Source organism: Piliocolobus tephrosceles, chromosome 2, assembly GCF_002776525.5.
Source record: "Piliocolobus tephrosceles isolate RC106 chromosome 2, ASM277652v3, whole genome shotgun sequence".
Classification (NCBI taxonomy): domain Eukaryota; kingdom Metazoa; phylum Chordata; class Mammalia; order Primates; family Cercopithecidae; genus Piliocolobus; species Piliocolobus tephrosceles.
Window position 1 is genome coordinate 124037438 of NC_045435.1, and position 8155 is coordinate 124045592.

At 32.8% G+C, this 8155-nt stretch overlaps 1 non-coding gene across 1 annotated transcript; it reads left to right on the forward strand.

The window, feature by feature from the left end:
• Nucleotides 1-6409: 6409 nt before the first annotated feature.
• LOC111543543 lies at nt 6410-6472 on the forward strand. The gene has a single exon (XR_002731908.1). It is a non-coding gene; the product is annotated as a U7 small nuclear RNA (small nuclear RNA).
• The last annotated feature ends 1683 nt before the right edge of the window (nt 6473-8155 follow it).

Here is an 8155-nt window from a genome sequence, read left to right on the forward strand (position 1 = left end):
TGTGTGCACTGTTTTTGATAATTCAGGTCTTAGCATTATAAATTAGCTGCCTCCTAGGTCTCTATGCATATTTATAAGCATAATTATGAGTATTTTAATTGACTTTTACCTTTTAGAATGTCACTTATATTTTAAATTTTGTTAAATTAGATCAATGTTTCCTAAATAAATTACGTTTCATGTCCACTATTTTTATTCAGTTCACTATTATTTTTAGCAGACAAGAATATCGACTGTCAAAAAAGAAAACTACCAGTTAAGAAAATAATCATTTAGTGAAATACAACACTTGGAAGCCAAAAAAAAAAAAAAAAAAATTTCTTAACCTATCTAGTAAAGTATCTTCACAATGCTATTTTTTCAAGAAGAAAAAATGTTAATTACTAACAATAGAAAATAAAATGAAATTTACAGTGAAAAATCTGTAATTCCTTACTCTTATAAATGCATATTTGAATTTATTTGGAAGAGTAATAATACTTTCATTTTGAAAGATAATGAAAAATACATGATTTGAACAAAGATCTAAACTTATCCAATGATTTTGAGAAAATATTTTAAGACAATCTGTTCAAAGTGTATAACTTTTTTTACTGTGTAAGAATTAAAAAGACCCTGAAATTTGCTATATTATATGAAATCTAATTTTTTAATTTCTAATATTAATGATTATTATGTGAACAAAAAAGAGAGTGTAAGTACACTTATTTTTAAAACTGTAAAAATATATGGTAAAAATAAACTAATGGGTTTACTACATGTCACAGTGAAATGGAATTTATGAGATTATGCATGGCTAAGTCTGAAGCAATTGTCATATCTTTGAGGAATGGACAACTTGAAAATACACTTAGTTCTTTAAAAACATCACATCTCAAGAACAAATAAAATATTTAATGATGGTCTCTTTTTTAACTGATTAGCTTTTTATCTTCAGAGAGGCAGGACTTTCCTTTTCTTTTCCTTCTTGACTCTTGTTGCTAATAGTATATGGGAGCCAAACAATCTCTCATTACTCCAGTAGTTTCTGGAAAGGTATAGATCAAAGGTTATTAAAATTGAACTACATTAATACATCATAGAATATTATTGAAAATTTATGTTTGTATAATTGTATTTTAAATAGAATGTCTTTTAAAATAATAAATTTTAATAAATCAATAGTGCATTTCTGTTCACATTTTAATTTTTGTGACTTAGTCCTTTAAACATGTTTTCTGAAGTTCTCTGTAGATACAGGCATGGAAACTGTAGTCTGTCTTCTTCAATTGGTGAAAAAAACAGTATAGACAGAAAATTGTAAAGTATGTTTTTATTAATACTTGAAAAGTGCTTGTAATTGTGTTAACTTTTCAATGCATTTCAAGAAGCTTGTAAAAGCATCTTAGAGGGAAGTGAAAATGTATATTAATCTTGGCATGAAGTGGAGAATACATATTTACATTTGGTATTGTTTTGATTTCACATTTCAACCTGTAAGAATCCTTAGTAGAGGAAAACACCAGGGGAGCCATCTGCTGATAAAAATATGACCAGTGGACATGACTTATTTCTCCTGTTAAATTTAGAGAACCTTAGTACAGCTTATTAACTGAAGATGTCAGTTTATGAAGAAACATAGTAAGGCAACACTAACGAAGGAGTGAAACAAAGTGGGAGGCCTAACATATATATTAATACTTTTTTTCTGACTTAAGGACATTGAAGTTATTTTATTCTATTTACAAACAATGTATTTTGAATATTGTATTTACATTTATGCATCCATGCAGTCACCAATTTCTAAGTAGGTAAATATTCTTTCAATTAAATATATTATCAAATTTGTAAAAATATTGGTAACTTATAAATACAGAGTTCCAGCTTTTGTGTTCAAATTTTCAGTTTGACATCTAAGTCTAGATTTTAATAATTGCAAATGTTCATGAGAGGCTGGTGATATTTATTTTTCAAATAAAATATTAAATTAATTCCCTAAGATACTTATTTTTGTTAATTTAATACCAGCACATGAAAATCATAGCAAAAGACTATTTTTTGAAGATACCTTTTCGGGACCATGATTTTAAAAGATCAAGACAACAAAGTTTATTTATTTATTTTTTTTGTTCCTATGTTTTATGAACAGATTAATAATTGACAGCAATGTTTTCTCTTTCATATATTTCAGACCCTTGATAATAGTTATATTCAAAATAATTTTTAAATTTTCATTTATTGGTTGTTGAAATTAATGAAGCATATTGATAGAAGAATAACTTATAAACATGCATTGAATCTCAGAACAAAATTGCACATATAAATGGCCTATGTCAGCTTCTACTATATTAAGTCAGAAAATAGATGAATTGAATGAATTTGCTTGGTAGAATAGCACATTTGAAATTTTTAAAGAAAACTAATTTGTGTCAGTTTAACAATTATATTACATAGAAAATATATGAACAACTGTCTGTCATTAATTTTCTTTACTATTTATGTACTTGATTTTTTAAATAATTGCTTAGAAAATAATCAAACAGTAATAGTTGGTGATTACATGTTGAGTATCTTCCTTAGTATAATTAAAGCATGATTGCTTTTTTAAAAATTTGCTTTCATAATCTTGAAAATATAACTTTCAAGAATTTTTTAATTATAAGATTATTCCGTAAGCATGTAAATTTTAATCTGCAATGTATTTTGCAGATTAACACAGAACTGTTCATCTTAAAACTTGACTGTCAATGTTACACCAAGAAATGAGACATATACTTACTTTAGCAATATTTCTATAGATAAGTAGAAAGAGAGCAAGCCAGAAATTCATATTGCTGTAGCAAACCAGCATCATGGAAAATATCAGACTAGTGTACTAGAAAATGCCTGCAAGCAGCAAATCTAGATGCTCATATTAGAAGAGTTACTGCAGGTGACATCTATTCCACACTCAAATGTCATAAAGACAGTGGTGCAAAGGGACAGTCAGCACTGGGTCAGCAGATACTGAAAAGTAGATTTAGAGCATATCAGCATAAATGTACCAGTAAAACTCATGAGCATGAATGATGGTGCCCTCAAGGAGCCTATAAACACATACACATTCAAGTGGAATTTTGAATGATCCTTGTGTGAGTCTTTGAATAATCTGGATAATGCTAGTTTAATACAAACACATGACACATTGTAATAACCAAAACTTGTTATAGAGTATGGCTACATGAAATTTCATATAAAAAACAAACAATTTGAAATCAAATAGGAGAAATAACGATGCCTGCAGCTTATAAAGGAAAATAAGTTGTCAAAATTTAAAATAATAGATGCATTTGTTTTCATTTATTTAATATTTATATAGCATTAATACAACTGCCATTGTTTTAAGTATTTTACACATATTAACTCATTTAATATATAATAAACAAATATAACTCATGCATTACTGATAAAAAACTGAGAGATTTTAAGAACTGATCAAATCCAAGTCTTGTAACTAATTATCAAAGGATCTGGGACGAAAATTCAGGTTCTTTCCATATGCTGCAGAAGATCATACATGATTATGAAATTAATGGAATCAGACAGCAAAGCAAAGTTTATAAAGCACATAAAAATTTATTTCAAAATAGTATTTGCAATATTCTCAAAGAAAAGAAGCAAGTAGTGAGATTGAATCTTTTATGAGTTTGAATGTACGTTTTTAATAACAGTTATAAGAATTTTGGAATATCATTGTGTTGCTCTGGCACATGACATTGGTGTAAAGTAGGAACAATAAAAACCATCATATTTGGAGTTCCCGTGTGTTTCCTACATTAAAAATGAATGCATTAATAGATTTCCATTTTAGGTGGATCAACTCATCTTAATATTCCAGGGACATTTACTGCTGTACCACTGAATGTTCAGCAACCTGAGAACCTCACAAGTCCCAGGCAAACAGGAACAGATTATCACTCTCACTCTGCAGTCAAAGGCAACAACAGACATTGGTTATGTGCCACTTTCTGGCAGAAAACATTATAAAACCATTGAGATGGTTGCATCTGTTATCAAATTTTCTGTATAGTAATCTATATTTTTTATTTTATAAACAGATATGTTGGGATACCAATAGTAGAACAGAATGAAGTAGATTTAGTGCCCCAGAAGAAAAAAAAATACTAGAAAAGCTGCATTAAGAACATCTATGTAAAAACATCACAGAAATATTGAAGTCTCCAAGACAGGAGGGACCAACTTTCTGGTGAGGGGATTATGGAAGACAGCTGAAATGACATTCTGAGGTAACATTTTTTTTTCTCCATAAGTGTATTTGTAGATCTGGACTTAAGTCATTTAAGGCCTAGAATCTGAACTTTTCCTAGACAGAGAGACTCTGCTAGGTACAGTGAAACCAATGGACATACCAGTATTCTTTTGGGGTTGAAATACAAAAGTGGAGAATGAAGGGCAAGATCTTGATGAGAAGAAAGAGATGGAAAACTCAGCATAACAACCAGACTATCTCCGCTTCACACACATATACAACTCTTTTTTTTTTTTTTTTTTTTTTTTTGAGACGGAGTCTCGCTCTGTCGCCCAGGCTGGAGTGCAGTGGCGCAATCTCGGCTCACTGCAAGCTCTGCCTCCCGGGTTTATGCCATTTTCCTGCCTCAGCCTCCCGAGTAGCTGGGACTACAGGCACCCGCCATCTCGCCCAGCTAGTTTTTTTGTATTTTTTAGTAGAGACGGGGTTTCACCATGTAGGCCAGGATGGTCTCGATCTCCTGACCTGGTTATCCACCCGTCTTGGCCTCCCAAGGTGCTGGGATTACAGGCTTGAGCCACCGCGGCCGGCCATATGCAACTCTTAAGCTGCACAAGTTCGGGGTCTAACAATCAAGCAAAAAGCCTCTGAATGAAAAGCCATAGCATTCCTGCAATCTCAGCAAGCCAAGGAGGAAAAGATTAGACGTCAGATCCCTCTACTTGTTTTTTATTTTTTAAATTTATTTTAATGTCTGGGATAAGTGTGCAGAACGTACAGGTTTGTTACATAGGTATACATGTCCCATGATGGTGTGTGGCACCTATCAGCCCGTCATGTAGGTTTTAAGCCCTACATGCATTAGGTATTTGTCCTAATGTTCTCCCTTCCCTTGCCTCCCACCCTCCCACAAGACCTTGTGCGTGATGTTCCCCTCCTTGTGTCTATGTGTTCTCATTGTTCAACTCTTACTTATGAGTGAGAACATGCAGTGTTTGATTTTCTATTTCTGTGTTTGCTTGCTGGGAATGATGGCTTCTGGCTTCATCCATGTCCCTACAAAGGACATGATTTCACCACTGATCCCACAGTAATACAAACTAACATCAGTGAATACTCCAAACACCTCTATGCAAATAAACTAGGAAATCTAGAAGAAATGGATGAATTCCTGAACACATAAACCCTCCCAAGACTAAACCAGGAAGAAGTCAAATCCCTGAAGAGACCAATAACAAGTTCTGAAATTGAGACAGTAATTGGCGGCCTACCCACCAAAAAAAGCCCAGGACCAGATGGACTTACAGCCAAATTCTAGTAGAGGTACAAAGAAGAGCTAGGACCATTCCTTCTGAAACTCTTCCAAACAACAGAAAAATAGTGACTCCTCCCTAACTCATTTTATGAGGCCATCATCATCTTGATAGCAAAACCTGGCAGAGATGAAAAAAAAAAAAAAAAAAAAAATCAGACAATATCCCTGAAGAACATCTATGGGAAAATCATCAGTAAAATACTGGCAAACTGAATCCAGCAGCACATCAAAAAAGCTTATCCAACATGATCAAGTTGGCTTCATCCTTAGGATGCAAGGCTGGTTCAACATATACAAATCAATAAACATAATCCATCACATAAACAAAAGCAATGACAAAATTACATGATTATCTCAATAGATGCAAAAAAGACCTTTGATAAAATTCAACATCCTTTCATGTTAAAAATTCTAAATAAATGAGGTATTGATGGAACATATTTCAAAATAATAAGAGTTACTTATGACAGACCTATAGCCAATATTATACTTAATGGGCAAAAGCTGGAAGCATTCCCTTTGAAAACCAGCCCAAGACAAGGATGCCCTCTCTCACCACTCCTATTCAACACAGTATTGGAAGTTCTGGCCAGGGAAATCAGGCAAGAGAAATGATGTGTATTCAAATAGGAAGAGAAGGAGTCGAATTGTCTCTGTTTGCAGATGACAGGATTGTATATTTAGAAAACCCCATTGACTCAGCCCAAAATCTTGTAAGCTGATAAGGAACTTTAGCGAAGTCTCAGGATACAAAATCAATGTTCAAAACTCAAGCATTTCTATACACCAGATCCTTCTATTTCAAAGTCTTGAAATAAGGGCCCTAGAAGCAGACTAATCAAAGAGAAACAGCCTGAGTGTTATAGCTCTTTAATAGCTCTTTCACAATTTATCTAGTAAGTTTTTCAGTTTTCACCAGAAAATCCCCCATGGAGAAAAAATAAAAGTTAGACACAACCAAATGTTCTTTGAGGGTCAAACGTGATAAACCCTCAAAGAAATGTCTACCAGCAACCATTTCTGGAATATACAAATACAGGCTGTAAGCTTATAGGCTGTAAGCTATATGCACAGATGAGAAGTTCAGCTCATATGTGGGTACAATAAAGACTATCCAGCTTTTTCAAATTTAGAGAGATAAACATGCAAACAGAATCCTAAGAACATTTTATCAATAGCTGAAGTGTACCTTTTTCTCTCCTAGAGTTTAGATGGCTTCCTGATTTATAACAGCTTTGAATGTTGACGTGACTAGCCACATTGAATCCTAATATAAAATGCTCCACAGTATCATCAACGTCAGACTAGCCCATATTCGGACCAGCCTTCTTTCTTATTTTTTTCTGTTGCAAAGCACATTTTTTTTTTTTTTTTTTCAGTATAAGTCTCTGTGAGATCTTTAAATTGCATGTTTTGCTGTGAAGAGTTGAATCCATATTTTGATAATGTTCATTATTCCTTACATCATTCTGTGCCTGCTTAATTTCCAGATTTAATGAGGGAAAAATGTATAAATTTTAAAGTAAGTTCATTGTTAGAAATACCATAATTAGTCCCAAGTTTCCTGAAATTTCTGTTTATTTTTATGGGTTGCATGAGTATTTTTTGAATGTCTTCCAGACATTGTGTTTATCTTCTGGTCAATTTAATTAAGCAAATGTTTATGAGCAAATTCTATATATCAGAAACTTTTCAGAATGGTTTTTATTTCAACAAAATAATGTATATGATTCTAATCATTACCTTGTGGACAATTCTTCTGCAAATTTACGACTGAGGTCCACATAGTTTCTTCACAATTTATGCTTGTATTCCTGCTCATTTCTCTCTCATCTGTGACTTCCTCAAAGCAATTATTGACACCCAAGTCCATGACTTCCTACCAAAAATAATGTAATTGGCTAAGACAGACATTATAGTGAGGTAAATCATTGCATTTTCAAAGTCAACCAGAAAGTGACCAGATCCAACTGGGTTACATAGAAAAAAATAGAAAATAACATTTTGAAGTGAAAGTGAAACAAATTTCTAGTTACCTCATCATACATGGTAAAATAGGCTCTGGCATCAGTTTTTTTTTTTTTTTTTTTTGGTTGGGGGGTAGGAGTGAAAACATCTGCCTGTGCTACATATCGACCAGAGATAGCATTAGTAGCTTTCTGTTGCAAATTTTGTGACAATTTAAGCACCAGAAATCAATAGTTTAGTGTCTTGGAGAAATTGGTGTCTTCCTGTCTTCCTCCCTCCCCTCCCCCCCCCCCCTCTCCCCCCCTCCCTCCCTTCCTCTCGCTCTTTCTCTCTCTCTCTTCCCCCCTCCCTTCTTTCTCTTGGGGATTGTTTGAAAAACTGATTCATAAATGGAACAAAAACTGATGGAATTGTGGTCAATATCAACTAAGAAGATTATATGCATCCAACCTCTGTAAACTATAGCTCATTATTTTAAGGTTAGTGATCTGTCAATAATCATTTTCTCTGGAATCTTGACTGTGTCTTCATAAACTTACAAAGTATAAATATAAAACTTTGAGAAATATTTTGAAAAAAATTTTGAAGACATAAATGATAAAATAATACCTCTTTACAAAGTTTAACATAAAACGTTTTTTAAA